The sequence below is a fragment of the Sapajus apella genome, unplaced genomic scaffold, assembly GCF_009761245.1.
Source record: "Sapajus apella isolate SASKATOON/1434 unplaced genomic scaffold, GSC_monkey_1.0 scaffold61, whole genome shotgun sequence".
NCBI lineage: Eukaryota > Metazoa > Chordata > Mammalia > Primates > Cebidae > Sapajus > Sapajus apella.
Genome location: NW_022437001.1, coordinates 1,117,916 through 1,134,109, shown reverse-complemented (window position 1 = coordinate 1,134,109; position 16,194 = coordinate 1,117,916).

The following is a 16,194-nucleotide window of genomic DNA, read 5'->3' as shown; positions in this document are numbered from 1 at the left end:
AATTGCTAAGTGTCTTAATCTGGTTTCTGTTCCTGTAACTAAATACCCAAGACTAGATAAATTATTTTTAAAAAGAGGTTTATTTAGCAGTTTTGGAGGGTAAGAAGTTCCAGATCAGGCAGCTACATCCAGTAGTGGCAGCACACTGAGAGCCAACCTGGCTTTTATAACAGAACCACTCTCATGGTAACCTATTAATCTGTTAACTCATTAATCCACCCATGAGGGCAGAGCAGCATGACCCAAACACCTCTTCATTTTTTTAAATTGTATTTGGGCTCTGGGGCACATGTGCACGTCCTGCATCCTGCAGAATGGTTGCATAGGTACATAAATGCCATGGTGGTTTGCTGTCTCCACACCCCCAGCCCATCGCCTACATCAGGCATTTCTCCCAGTGTTATCCCTCTCCATCCTCTCTGCCCGCCCCCTGCTGTCCCCCCGCTCCCCTCCACCCCGCTACCTAACCCTGTGAGTGTTGTTCCCTTCTCTGTGCCCAAGTGTTTTCATTGTTCATCACCCGCCTATGAGTGAAATCATTTGGTGATGACCCAAACACCTCTTAAACGCCCTATCTCGTACATTAGGGATTATACGTCAACGGAAGTTTTGGTGGGAAGAAACATTCAAACCATAGAGCTAACTTGGAGGTAATTTTTCACACAGCCATAGAAAATGAATAGGGGCTGCTTGGGTAAGTTACTTAACTTTTCTAAGACTCCCATTTTTTGTTTTTTATTAATCTTTTTAAATGGGCATTCCTTATAGATGTATTGAGATAATGCATCTAAAAGTGTTTTATAAATTATCATGTTGTTAACACTGGTAAAAAGGGTTTGTTAATAGCAGGCAGTAACATGATAAATTAACATTGATGGGAAAACAAGGAACTAAGCATTGTTTTTAAAAAGTCTAATTAGTGTTTATTTTTAGAAGTTGTTCTGGTCTTCCTTGCTATTTAATGTTCTATTTGTTTTTCCACCTTAGCAGAGTTAGCCAGGCCCTCTGTCTGGTACGAGATTGAGTGTGATTCTGGGGATGCAAATCAGAATGTTTCTGGAATGAATTGCATTGTGTAGGTTACTTCTATTTAAGAAGTAGCTGCTGGGCGTGGTGGCTCATGCCTGTAATCCCAACACTTTTGGAGGCTGAAGTGAGTGGATCACCTGAGATCAGGAGTTCGAGACCAGCCTGGCCAACATGGAGAAACCCCATCCCTACTAAAAATACAAGAAATTAGCCGGGTGTGGTGGCACATGCCTGTAATCCTAGCTACTCGGCAGGCTGAGGCAGGAGAATTGCTTGAACCTGGGAGGCAGAGGTTGCGGTGAGCCGAGATCATGCCACTGCACTCTAGCCTCAGCAAGAAGAGCAAAACTCCATCTCCCCCCCAAAAAAGAGAGAAGTAGCTGCGAGAAGATTCGAAACATATTTTGCCTCTAGTCACCTCGAGTTTCTAATTTGCCTGCTGCTGGAGCTGCCTTTGCCGTGAAAATAAGAACTGGCCTAATGATGCAAAGACAAAACCAACAGAAACTACCAGTGTCACTGGGACATATTAGTGGAATGGGCTTTTAATTTGTAAAATCCTCCAAGGCTATGTTTATTTGACTGGATGTAAATATAGACACGAAGTAGTTTGGAGAATTTGTTGGGGGGAGGATAGGAAAAAAATATTCTCACTGGGCAGTCAACAGTGTTTTTTAAAAAAATCAAAAAAATTAAAATCCCCATTATTGCTGTTGAAGAATTTATTAAGAATTCAAAATGCCTCAAAAACCTTGGAAAATATTTACAAAACAACTAACAAATGATTGGGAAGTGTGTGCAAGCTACATACACATGCTCTTAGATTACACAAAAAAGGTATTATTAATAAAACCTCATATTTGCACATAGTTTTTTTGGCATTCAAATAACTTTTTTTTTGAGACAGAGTTTTGCTCTTTTTGTCCAGGCTGGAGTGCAGTGGCACAATCTTGGCTCACTGCAACCTCTGCCTCCCAGGTTCAAGCAATTCTCCTGCCTCGGCCTCCTGAGTAGCTGGAATTACAGGTGCATGCCACCACGCCTGGCTAATTTTGTATTTTTATTAGATACAGGGTTTCACCATGTTGGCCAGGCTGGTCTCAAACTCCTGGTCTCAGGTGATCTGCCCACCTCAGCCTCCCAAAGTGCTAGGATTACAGGCATGAGCCATGGTGCCTGGCATCAAATCACTTTAGCACATACACACCTAATAGAATGACTAAACTTTAAAAGACTGATCATACCAAGTGGTGGGGAGGATGTGCAGGAACTGCAACACTATACGCTGCCAGTAGGAATGTCAAATAAGACAACCATTTTGGAAAAACAGCTTGGTGGTTTCCTAAAAAGCTAAATACATGCCTATTACATGATCTAGACATTCTATTCCTAAGTATTTACCCAAGTGAAATGGATAGGTATGTTCACACAAAAATCTGTACACAAATGTTCAAAGCAGCTTTATTTGTAATAACCAAAAACTAAAAGCAACCCAAATGTCCCTCAACAGGTGAATAGGTGAAGAAACTATAGTATACTAATACACTGGAATACTATTCAGGGGTAAAATGGAATAAGCAATTGGTACATATGACAACATGCATGAATCTCAAAATAATTATGTTGAGTGGAAAAAGCCAGTCAAAAAAAGAGTATCTATGATGTGATTTTCTTTAAATTCTAGAAAATGCAAAGTAATCTATGGTGACAGAAAGCAGCTTGATTGTTGCCTAGGCATCAGGGAGTGAACATAGGGGTAGGAGGAACGGGTTACAAAGGGACCAAGGGAAATGTCGGGCCTGATGGATGTGTTCATTGTATTGACTGTGGTGATAATTACACAGGAGTAACTACGTGTCAAAACCTCAAGGCATACTTTAAATATGTCCATTTATTTTATGTTGATTATACCCAATAAATATGTTAAGAAAAATTATTTTCATACACATAATTTAAGTTTTATTCTCATAATAAAATTCTGAAGTGGTTAGGAAAGATGATTTTCATCTTTAGATAGGAAAACTATGGTTCCAATGGGGAGGAAGAAAAACATAAATTACAAAGAATTTAAGTTAGGACTATAGCCTTGTCTCTTCCAGGAATATGTTTGCCATCTGGAGCTGCCTCTGTGGTCTCTAACAATTAAAAAGGATCCAGATCACCTCTACTTGAGTCCATGTCTCTTGGGGGTATTGGTTTCTCTATGGCAGCAGTTCTCAAAGTGTGGTCTGTAAACCTCCTGGGGAATCCCAAGACCTTTCAGAGAGTCCGTTGAGGTCAAAACTATTTTCATAATAATACTAAGAAGATATTTGCCTTTTTCATGTGTTGACACTTGCCCCAGTGGTACGAAGGCAGTAGTAGGTAAGCCTGCTAACTCCTTAGCACCAATCAGGGTAGCGGCACCAAACCATATGATATGGTATGCCTGTGTTCTCACCCAAATCTCATTTTGAATTGTAGTTCCCATAATCCCTAAGTGTTGTGGGAAAGACCCAGTAGGAGGTAATTGAATCACAAGGGCAGTTACCCCCATGCTGTTCTCATGACAGTGAGTGAGTTCTCATGAGATCTGATGGTTTTATGTGGGGCCTTCCCGCTTTGTTCAGCACATCTCTCTCCTGCTCCCATGTGATTAAGGACATGTTTGCTTCCCCCTTCTGCCATGATTTTAAGTTTCCTGAGGCCTCCCCAGCCATGCAGAGCTGTGTGTCAATTAAACCTGTTTCTTCTATAAATTACTCAGTCTCAGGTATTTCTTTACAGCAGCATGAAAATGAACTCATACAATAAATTTGTACCTTGGAGAGTGGGGCACTGCTGTAAAGATACCCCAAAATGGAGAAGCAACTTAGAAAGTGGATAACAGGCAGAAGCTGGAACAGTTTGGAGAGCTCAGTAGAAGACAGGAAGATGTGGGAAAGTTTGGAACTTCCTAGAGACTTGTCAAATGGCTTTGACCAAAATGCTGATAATGACTTGGACAATGAATTCCAGGCTAAGGTGGTCTCAGTTGGAGGTGTCAAACTTTTTGGGAACTATAGTAAAGGTCACTCTTGCTATGCAAAAAGACTGGCAGCATTTTGCCCCTGCCCTAGAGATCTGTGGAATTTTGAACTCGAGAGAGATGAATTAGGTTATCTGGAGGAAGAAATTTCTAAGTGGCAAAGCATTCAAGAGGAAGCAGAGCATAAAAGTTTAGAAAATTTGCAGCCTGATGATGTGATAGAAAAGAAAAACCCATTTTCTGGGGAGAAATTCAAGCCAGCTGCAGAAATTTGCATGAGTATTGAGCTAAATGTTAATTACCAAGACGATGGGGAAAACGTCTCCAGAACATGTCAGAGACCTTCATAGCAGTCCCACCCATCACAGGCCTGCAGGCCTAGGAGGAAAATATAGTTTTGTGGGTCAGGCCCAAGGTCTCCCTGCTGTGTGCCGCCTAAGGACTTGGTACTCTCCATCCCAGGCACTCCAGCTATAGCTAAAAAGGGCTAAGATACAGCTTGGGCCATGGTTTCAGAGGTTGAAGGCCCCAAGCCTTGGTAGCTTCCACATGGTCTTGAGCCTGTGGGTATACAGAAGACAAGAAGTGAGGGTTGGACACCTTTACCTAGATTTCAGAGGCTAGATGGAAATGCCTGGATGTCCAGGCAGAAGTTTGCTGCAGGGGTGGGGCCCTCATGGAGAACCTCTGCTAGGGCAGTGCAGAAGAGAAATGTGGAGTCGAAGCCTCCACACAGAGTCCCCACTGGGGCATTGCCTAGTGGAGCTGTAAGAAGAAGTCCACTATCCTCCAGACCCCAGAATGGTAGATCCACTGACAGCTTGCATAGTGCACCTGGAAAAACTGCAGACATTCAACACCAGCCTATCAAAGCAACTGGGTGTGGGGGCTATACCCTGGAAAACCACAGGGCAGAGCTTCCCAAGCCTGTGGGAGCCTACCTCTGGCATCAGCATGACCCGAATGTGAGACATGGAGTCAAAGGAGATTATTTCAGAGCTTTAAGATTTAATTACTGCCTCATTGGATTTCAGACTTGCACGGGGTCTGTAGCCCCTTCATTTTGGCCAATTTCTTCCATTTGTAATGGGTATATTTATGCAATTCCTATACCCCCATTGTATCTAGAAAGTAACTAACTTGCTTTTGATTTTACAGGCTCATAGATGGAAGGGACTTGCCTTATCTCAGATGAGACTTTGAACTTGGGCTTTTAGGTTAATGTTGGAATGAGTTAAGACTTTGGGGAACTGTTGGGAAGGCATGATTGGTTTTGAAATGTGAGGACATGAGGATTGAAATAAACTAGGGGTGGAATAATATGGTTTGGCTCTGTCCCTAGCTAAATCTCATCTTGAGTTATAGTTCCCATAATCCGCACTTGTTGTGGGAGGAACCTGGTGGGAGGTAATTGAATCATGGGGGCAGTTGCCCCCACGCTGTTCTGGTGATAGTGAGTGTGTTCTCATGAGATCTGATAGATTTATATGGGGCTTTTTCACTTTAAATGGCACTTCTCTCTCTAGCACCATGTGAAGGACATGTTTGCTTTCCCTTCCACCATGATTATAAGTTTCCTGAGGCCTCCTCAGCCATGCAGAAATGTAAGTCAATTAAACCTCTCTCCTTTATAAATTACCCCGTTTTCATATTAGTGTGAAAACAAACTAATACACCATACTAGTTGCCATTATATTCTTCACTGCCAGGAACTCATAGCAAAACAAATGATCACAAAAAAATGCTATGAAATCAAAGATATTTCCATTTAAGAACATTCTTGAAGAAGCAATAAAAATTATTGATTTGATTAATTCTTAACTCTTGGGAATCTCTGTTTTATATTCTGGGTGACAAAATGAAAAATGTGTTCTGTTACATGCCAAATTATAATTATTGTCTTAAGGAAAATCACTTGTGTGACTCTTCGAGTTACAAACTGAACTAGCCACTTTCCCCCCATGAATCACCACTTTTATTTAAAAGCATTGCTGACTAACTATGTTTATTTAGATTTAAGTATTTGGCAGACATCTTCTCAAAAATGAACTAGCTGAGTCTGTTACTTTGAGGGGAAAAAACTGCGTTAATTGCCAATGGAAACACACAAGTTTTCAAGCAAAAGTTAGAATTTTGGGAAATATGTTGACAGTTTCCCAATACTTAAAGACTTTTCTAATAAACTTTTGGTAATATTAGCGAGTATAATTTTAAAATTTTATATAATTAAATGTGTCAGTATGTAAAAGACCTGCATAACCTAGTGAGCCAATATTTTCCAAATGACCAATATTGTAACATGACATTATAAACTCATGCACACATGAAAGAGCCATTCAAAGTAGACCAATGGATTTTACTATGACAGAGTATGAAAAGCTCATGAATATGCTTTTAGATTCCATACTGTAACTAACCTTTAAGATATTATCACTTGTTGAGTTTTGGTGTAGTATCAAAGAAGAATATACACAATTGTACTGAGACAGTTACTTAAATATGATCTTCCTTTTCCAATTATGTGTCTGTGTGTGAGGCTGAATTTTCTTTATACATTTCAACCAAAAAAAACATATATATGCCCACAATATATGTGAGAATCCAGATGTCTTCTGTTAATCTGGATGTTAAAGAGATTTGTAAAAATGTGATGTAATGCCACTCTTACTACTTTTTGTTGTCATTTTGGAAAATACAGTGATTTTTTTCATTAAAATATTATTTATTTAACCTATAATAAATTTATTATTGTTTTTCAAAGTGAATTAATAAATACATAATGATTAAATCTCTCAGTTTTAATTTTGAACATGATAGACATTGATAAACATAAGCCACATAAACAAAACCTCTTTGGGATCTGTGATAGGCTGAGTACTGGCTTCCTAAAATCATCCACATCCTAATCTTCTAATGTGACTTGATATGGCAAAGGGACTTTACAGATGTGATTTAAGTTAAGGATCTCAGGATGGGGAGAGTATCCTGGGTGATCTGGATGGGGTTGATGTAATCACAGGAGCTCTAGATAAGAATAAGTGGTAGAAGTGATGCCAGAAGCAGAGGTTGTGGTGATGTGAGGAAGGGATCATGAGTCAAGGACTGCAAATGGCCTCCAGGAGCTGAAAAAGACAAGGGACAGACTCCCTTCAGAGCTTCCAGAAGGAACCAGTCCTGTTGACACATTTGCTGTAGCCCAGTGAGACTGGTTTTGGATGGCCTGCCTTCAGAATTGCACGGCACTAAATTTGCATTGTTTTGTACCACCAAGTTTGTGGCAATTTGTTATAACAGAAGTGAGAAAACTAATACAGGGGCCTCGATCATTTTTAAGTGTAAAGGAGTTCTGAAACCAAAAAAATTTCAAGCCATTCCTCCATTCCTCCATAACCATTCTGACAGTGGAAGCAGACTCTGGACAGAGTGGACTGGCCCCAGTACATGCCCACATTCCAGAAGGATCCAGTCTCCTCCAGAGTCCCAGGGTGATCCTAGAGAACCTCAGAACTCCTTCAGGACTTGCTATGTAGAAAGTGCTCTATAAATATGTATTAAATAAAGGATTAATAAATACACGGCCCTCTTACATTTCATTACTTAAACAGGCCACTTAAGATAATAATTTACGGAGCTCCTGCTCAATGCTACAACTGTTAGGTAAGCCCTTACTTTGATTCCATAAAACACTGTACGTTAAGTCCAGAGTGGCCCAGGGGTTGCCTGAGTTACGGAGTTGGCAGGTGACAGCCTGGTGTCAAATCTAAGTCTGGTCTTCAAGCCCATGTTCATTCCACCATGGCCTCTATAGATTTGCATGAACTCACCCAATGTCAAATAGGCACTAAGCTACAGTTGGTGTTTATGTATTAAATCAGATTCATTTTAAGTGTCCAGAAAATAAGGCTGAACCTAATTCTAAGAACAGAATTAGGGTGGGCTGGGGTAGGTAGGAAGGGTGAGTGGGTAACCACTATTTCCTCAGTGCCTGCTGTGATGACAACCTGCTTTGATTTCACCAGGCATCGCATTTTCTTCATTGGCAAAACTCTCAGGTAATTCGTCCAAAGAGTGATTTGTTTTCATGTGGATGAGTTTTTTTCTCTAAGATTTTAAGTGAAAGAAATAGATAAGTTATAGTATGGAAATGATGGTTCCCCTGCTTGTACCTCTGTGGCAAGCATTATATCTAATACAATTTACCAGAAATTGTCATCATTATCATTTGTCTGCTGGATGTGGCTTGGCACTCAGAATGGAGGGTTACCATGGTTCCTCTGATCTTTAGCAATTTTTCTTTTTGTTCTGTTTCACTTGGAAAATGTTTTTCTGCCTCATCCTTCACCTAAAATGAAACAGCAAAGGACTGACCAGTCCCTAAGTGACCGTTAGCAGTTTTTCCACCGTTGGATGGCTAATAAGTTAATTAAGCTTCCTGTTAATTAACTTTAATAATTACCTTCGATGTGGTCCTACCAAATGGTTATTGCCTTGGCTACGGACTGTTAACTCAGCCTGTCAATCAGAATGTGCTCCCACGTTGCCAAGGGGCAACCTGACCCCGTTGGGCAAGAAATCATAAAACTTTGCCAGATGCTTTTATCTTCAGGAAAGCAGAGTTCCAGAAATGGAAGAACAGTTCGTATCCAATCTCAATGTCCAAACTTCTGGCCTCCTTAAGGTATCTCTATTTTAATGAGGCATTGGCAGAGTGAGTCATCTTGTCTTAATTTAAATCCAGTTCCAAAAGACAGATCTGTTTTTTTTAAAAAAGTAGACAGATTTCAGAGGGTTTTTTTTTTTCTTTTAAAGAAAGCTTTCCTCTTTTAGAAAGACTGACTCACACAGAAGCCATCAATGGCAAATCATTGTCTATGCTAGGATTGCCTTTCAAGCAGAATATTTTCCGACCCCACATTCGCCTGCCTTGTCCATGTCTAGAGATTATAACTGCCCTGCAAGAGCCTGGGCAGAACAAGCCAATGAATAATGAATGTGGGCTTGAAAGCAGCACGGAGCTCTCTCTGGCCACAACGCCCTGCTAATAACTTTTAGCGCTGCTTGATGTCAGGTGGCACGTGGAGTGGAGATGATACTTGTCAGCTAATTTGGCTTTAATACTCAGAACGTTCTGACTGCTCTGAGGTTTTCCTGTAGCCAAATTGTCTCGCCTGTTAAATTTGTAATGTATTTAGGGAACTTCATTTTACATGTTTAGAAAAATGGCCTTGGAGACATGTGGTGCTTTGTCGGGAGGCCTGTGACCTTTGTCGGCAGCTGACACTGATGCAGGGTGTCAGCCTTGGTGCAGAAGCCAGACGCTACTCCCAAGCTCCCTCGGAGAATTTGGTGAGGTTCTGCTCAGGGCTTCAGAAGAAAAAAATATATAAATGCTGATATTTTTAGTTCCCACTCACTCTTTGACTATGAATAGGAATATGATTGAAATTTCCACCAGAATCTTCAAAGCTGACTTACCTTTAAAGCAAATGCCAAGGGTTTGAAAACTCATTCTAGATGGAATAATGTTGGCATGGACACAGAAGGCCATAAAAAAAGAACCAGAGAAAACAAAACTCCAGGGCTTCAGCAGAGAGGGGTTAAGGTCTTGCTCCCCCACCTCAACCCCTTCTCCCATCCCCACACCTGCAGGGCAAAGGGCAGCATTGCCTTCCAACCTTAAGGGCCTGCACTGTTTGATCGTGGGGAGAACCAGCCTAAGTGTGGCTGGCACAAATGCCCTGGGGGCATGTCCAGCTCTAGAGTACCTGGAGCACTTACTCAAGGAAATGACCTACAGGACACGCTGGGTTGGATTCAAGTATTTTCTTGTCACCTTATAGCAGCAGGGACTGGGGGAAGCAGGGATAGGGAAGAGGGAAGGAGAGGGGAAAAGGGAGGGGAGAAACTCAGAACATCAAAAACGAAACAGGGCAAAGGAGCAACCAATGCTAATGGAGTCCTGACCAGGGGAGAGGCTGCTGAAAGCCCTTTGGCTTTTGATGTCTGTTGTCATTTCTAGGACAGCTGAGTGCCAACCAGGAGAAGCAGAGCCATGATGTGCCTTGTGAACTTTCATGACCTCAGCCCCTTCTCAGGAAGGCACCCAGGAGCTCATTTCAGTTGTCTGTGAAGCCTGCTAGAAACCTCTAGCCAATGTGATTTTCAAAAAATAGATATACTTTCTGGCAATAAATAATGGCACCAACACTGGACACAATTTGCTTTCTCAGGTCACAGAGAAATCACCAAATTGCGTGTATTAATTTAAGAATCTGGAACATATGAAAAGGTTCCAAAAATCATCTAGAGCCCATTTCATAATTTGTCATATGGTCTAGGGTTTTACCTACTGTTAGTATCCTCACTTCCCTTGCTCTCTTGTCCTTTCAGACCTATCCAACAAAATCCCAAAGTTAGATCACATCTGCTGTCAACATGACTTGTTCCTGTATCCGGTCTGCAGAAAACGTCACCATCATGTGGCTGAGGGCCACTAGAAAGCACAGCCTCTCACTTCAGCTGAGCCCTCATTGGTGCTTTCATTCCCTTTCCGAAGCCTTGGTCTTCAGCTGCTCCTAGTCTCCTCCGTGACTCCTGCAACCCCCACCAGCCTTCTCAGGTCCCGCGCTCCTCCTCGGTTCCCAGTTCCACCCTCTGCCAGCCAGAGCAGAAGCCAGGAAGGCATCGGTAGTCAGCGCCTTCGTCTCCCTCTACCTCAGTCTGCACGATCCATCGATGCTGTCTCCTAAACAGCCCTCCCACACGCCGTCTGTAGAACCTTTGTCTGAATTCGGGTCCTTACCATCTTTTGCTAGGTGACTACAATGGCCTCCAAATTGTTATCTCTTCCCCCTGACTCATCACTGTACTGGTCACCCCTGGAACCCTGCCTCTCACCCTTGTTCCTCCTTTTACAGGAGCCATTACTGTAAAATGCGGCTCACACCAGCACCTCCCCTCAGCTGCCCTAAGGCTTCCCTCACCCAGGGTGTTTGGGGCCTGTAAGCCCTTCACTCAGGCACATCCACTGGACTGGGGAAAGTGAGGGATTTACTGCACCTCGACCAGTGAGGGGTGGAAGTGGTCAGTGCATGCTGCTTACACACTGGTGACCACCTCAAGCACACACCCCTCCTTTATTGATCTCCCTTCCTTTCCTGTGTCTCCCCCCGACACACACCCCTTCCCTATCACTGGGATTCCTCCCCAAAGCAAAATGTCCACACCAGCCACCAGCACTTGTCTCAGGCTTAGCGTCCTGTACAAATGTAATACGCATGCCTAAGTTCCTTCCCTCTAGGGCTCACGTTCTGTAAGTAGAAACAGACTCATCATTAAATAAATGTAAAACACCATGGTCCAGGCAGGCATTTAATATGCACAGAGCTCCTATGGAAGGCCTGGGGAGGACTGAACCCAGCCTCAGTGGGTCCGGGAAGTGGCATCTGCTGAGTCAGAAGCTGGATGTGGCGGTGGTGGTGGAAGTGTGACCCAAGGGGTGGGGAGGATGTGCAGTTAAATGTTATTGAATGAATAAATTTAATGTCCTTAGGCATCTGAATTTCTTAATAAAAAAACCTCCAAGCTGCATGCTTTATTCTATAATATACTCTCTGGCTTGCCCATATTTTAGGCTAGTTAATTCCCACATGACAAGAATGTTATACACCTCACAGAGCTGGTTACTTAGCTGGTGTGTACTGGAGTATTTTATGGCAATTTTGCAAGAGTGAAGATGACTTTAAGGAGAAGAAAAACCTGGCTATCTTGTGAATCAACCTTAGCATCAGGGTATTCACTAACAAAGGAAAGCAAAGTGGTGGCCTGTGAAGATGAATAAGAAAGCTTCCCCATTTTCTTGAGGCCTCTATCACTAGGAGGGGTCACTATCTAGATAAATGAGACGGTAAGGATCACTGCCACGTGGGTTCAGAGTCACAACAGGGAGATATCAGGCACCCAGCATCTGACCAGCTGGAGTGACAGGATTTCCCCTGGCAACATGGCTCTACAATAATCCGAGCTGGGACCAACGCCTGCTGCTCCCCTTCACCAACATCTGTAATCCCCTCCAGAGATGAACACAGTCCTTACCGGTAACCTTGTGCTGAGCCTCCTCTCATTTTTCTCACTTGGGGGCTAACTAGAAGGTTTGACAAAAGATGAGAGTAATTTATCAATACATTAGACCTTGCCACCTTAGTTTTAGTCTTCTATTCTGTCTCAAGTGGGGCTGACCTTTAAGATTGGCTAAAAACATACTTTCCTTTCTTCATTTTTGTCTTTTATTGTCACTCCATTTGGAGTCATGTTCTCTCTCTCACACACACATATGCCTTCTGTTCTATGGTTTAAATGTTTATGTCCCCCCGAGCTCTGTATGTTAAAACCTAACCCCCAAAGTTATGATATGAAAAGACGGAGCCTTTGGGAGGTGATCAGGCCGTGAAGGCTCTGCCCTCAAGAATGAGATTAGTGTCCTTATAAAACAGGCCTGGGGGAGCTCATTCATCCCTTCTGTTATATGACAACACAGCCAGAAGGCACCATAGATGAGGAATGGGTCCTCTCCAGACAGTGAATCTGCTGGTGCCTTGATTTTGGACTTCCCAGCCTCCAGAATTGTGAGCAATAATTCTCTGTTGTTTATTAATTACTTAGCCTTAAGTGTTTCATTACAGCACCCTGAACAGACCGAGACACTACATTTGGACTGTCATAGGTGTATGCAGTTTCAGCGTGCTGCCTGGCAGGATATCACTTGGGAAAAAACATTTTCTTTTTCATGCTTTTTTTTTTTTTTGAGATGGAATGTCACTCTGTCATCCTGGCTGGAGTGCATGTGGTAGCACCATCTTGGCTCACTGCAGCCTCTGCCTCCTGGGTTCAAATCAAATGATCCTCCTGCTTCAGCCTCCCAAGTAGTTGGGATTACAGATTCCCACCACCACGCCTAGCTAGCTTTTTTGCATTTGGTAGAGATGGGGTTTCACCATGTTGGCCAGGCTGATATCGAACTCCTTACCTCAAATGACCCACCCACCTCTGTCACCTAAGGTGTTGGGATTACAGGAGTGAGCCACCACGCCCAAATTTCATGTTTTTTTTCCCATCCCAGTTTGCCGCTAGGTAAAGAGAATGTTGTATACTAAGCTGTGCCCTGGCTATGCTTATTTTTCAAAAAATGAAAATAGTTTTATAATCTAGGTGGTGGTTTTAAAATAGGTCGACAAATTATTTGATACGCCTTCCTTCAAATGGGGTAGAGGCTAATTACCATACCTTTGGGTGTGGTCTGTGCTTAGTGACTCACTTCTTGTGGATACAATGTGGTGGAAATGACGATGTGCTACTCACTAGACTAGGTCATAAAAGGTACTGCAGCTTAGTCCTTGCTCTTTCCCTTGGGTCACTTGCTTGGGGGAAACCAGCTGCCATGTTGTGAGATGCTCAAGCCGTTGTATGGAGGAGCCCATGTGGAAAGAAACTGAACCCCCACCCCGCCCCACTGATATTCCCTTGCCAGGAGTGTGACAAGCCTCCCTGGAAACAGACTCTCTGTCATTGGTGAAGCTTTCAGATGCTGCAGCCATGGGCAACGCTTTTGCTGCAATCTTATGAGAGACTAAGCCAGAACCACCCAGCTAAGTGGCCCCCACATTCATGACTCACAAAAACTGTATGAGATAATCAATATTTATTGTTTTAAGCTGCTAAGCTTTGGGGTAATTTGTTATATAGCAACAGATAATATACTCTGCACTCAAATTATTTCCTGTAAGAACTAGAGGTGAAAGGTAAGGCATCTGTGTCATGTCAGAGTGTCTAAGGCTGTTAAAGCAATGACCAAGGACAGGAATTACTTCGGAGTTCTTAGTTTGAGAAGCTTGACCCAGGGGCAGATAGTAGAAATTGTTTGATTTTTGTTTACACTCTCTTCTCAAAGAATGTGCAGCAACCTACAACAAAATTATGTTCACGGAAGCCACGCTAAGTAGGGAAGAGAAAACCAGGACCAGATAAAAGAAACGGCAATTGTTAAGCATAATGGCTAACATACTTGCAACAGTTAAACTTCCCTCATGACTCTGAGCTTCCTAGTTGCCATGGTAAAAGGGAAAAGTTAGCAAGTTCTATAGCTTTTATTATTGGAAAGGAAGCAAAGCTTTTTCCAGCTTTAGATGTTTAAAAAAATTCTCTTATGGACTTCAGTAGAGATGCTGATCTAGGTAAAAGACAAGGCTCTCAATCATACTTTTGGCACTATCAGCTTAACAAAATTCATTTAGCTGTTACTTGTGTTCTTTAGTAGGGCAGGTGAAAGAATGACAGTGGTGAGCACTGTGATAGATTACAGAAAGCAGGAGGAATTCCTCTGACCTAAGTGCTACCAGGCCTTTTGAAAGTGGCAAGTAAATGTATGTTAAAATATTTTTGATCTGAGTTTTTCTCTCTTTTTCTGTTGGTATATATATAGCACAAAAGCACTTCTTGGGCAGCAATTTAAAATAGCCCAGTTTCTCTCTCTGCTTGTATTCCAGGTCTTGGTTTTGAGCTATAAATTCTTGCTGCTATCTTGGACTTTTCCTGAGAATCTGAATCCTGCAGCACATCCCATCACATTCCACCAATTCTTGACCTTCTGTTGTCCTCACCAGCCCCCCTGGGCTTTGTTCAAAGTCCTGCAGGGAGCCCGCAGAGGCAATGGAATGCACAGGCTGTGGGAGCTCAGCTGTGGGCACTGTCCAGGGGCATAACTGGTTGTGTGAGGTTTTCAGAGATCGCTGCTCCAGTGCCGTGCTTCAGAGAGAGGGCTTGCTACAGCACAGTGGGGTGGCCTCCCGCTGCTGGCTTAGGCCACAGGGATATGGAAACACGTGTCTAGTCTAGAGCTGCTGGGCCTGGGTGAGCTTGAGGCAAGGGAGGCCCCTGGGGGCTAAAATATAAGGAGGCATTCACCCTCCTCTCGTTCCTATGGAGCGGTTTCTTATTATGGCTGAAAGTATGAACTGAACCGTGTGAAGATGCCTAGCACATGGCCGGGAATGTAGTACGTTCAGTTAATGTTCGTTTCCCTCTCCCCTTTGACTTTCCTTCTTCTGCTCTTTTCTTCTTCTCCTTGACTTGCTTCCTTCCTCCTCTCCTTCCCTCCATTCTGCAGGGGTCTGAGAGGCAGGGCTGGTGTGTGTTGGGTTGGTTCCTTCAGGTCTTGGCCCTGCTGTCTTCTCTGCTGGACGTTCCCCTTGTCCGCTGTGTGTAATTAACTGCAGCCCACCCTCTCCATCTCCAGAGGCTCAAGCCTTTGCTGACCCCCACTTATGTGGCCAATTTCTCCTATTTTCTGCTTCCATTGCACGGTGTTTCTCTCCTTTTAAATTCTTATTACGTTGGTTATTTTATATTATTTGCAAGATTACTTGATTGAGATACATTTTACATTTATTTGTAGATTATTTCCCTGAGGCTGTAACACATTTCTGGTCACTTTTATAATCCCAGTACTCAGGACAGCGCCTGAGACATTGCGGGCCTGGAGTAACCTTGGTTCCATGAACCAATGACCTAATGAATGAAAAACTCTAGTTCCACGATTTGTATCAGGTGTAAGCCAGTGAATAAGAGTTTCTGAGTGATGAGGATGAATGTTTCTACCTAGTGGGGCACATGTAGCACTGAGGATAGCATGGGCATCTCCAGCTGCTGGATGCCAGATGCCTCGGACCCAGAGACGCCACCTCTGCACAGTAACACAGGAGAGACAGCTGGGCCAGACTGAGTGACCTCATAAATAAAACCATGCCTTCAGGTCTTTCTTAAACACTAGGTGCCTGCATTAATTTGCTAGGGCTGCCATAACGGAATACCACAGATTGAGTGAAGCCCCCCGGTTGGCTTAAGCAACAACAGAACTTTATTTTCTCCAGTCCTGGAGGCTGAAAGTCCAAGACCAAAGTGTCAGGAGGGTGGCTTCTTCCAAGGCCTTTTCTTGGCTTCCAGATGGCATCTTCTGTGCCTTCACAGGGTCTGCCTCTGTATCCGTCTGTGTCCAAATTTCCTCTTCTTGTAAGGCCACCACTCACAGTGGTTTAGGGGCCACACGAATGACCTCATTTTAACTTATACCTTTTGAAATACCCTCTCTCCGAACACAGTCACAT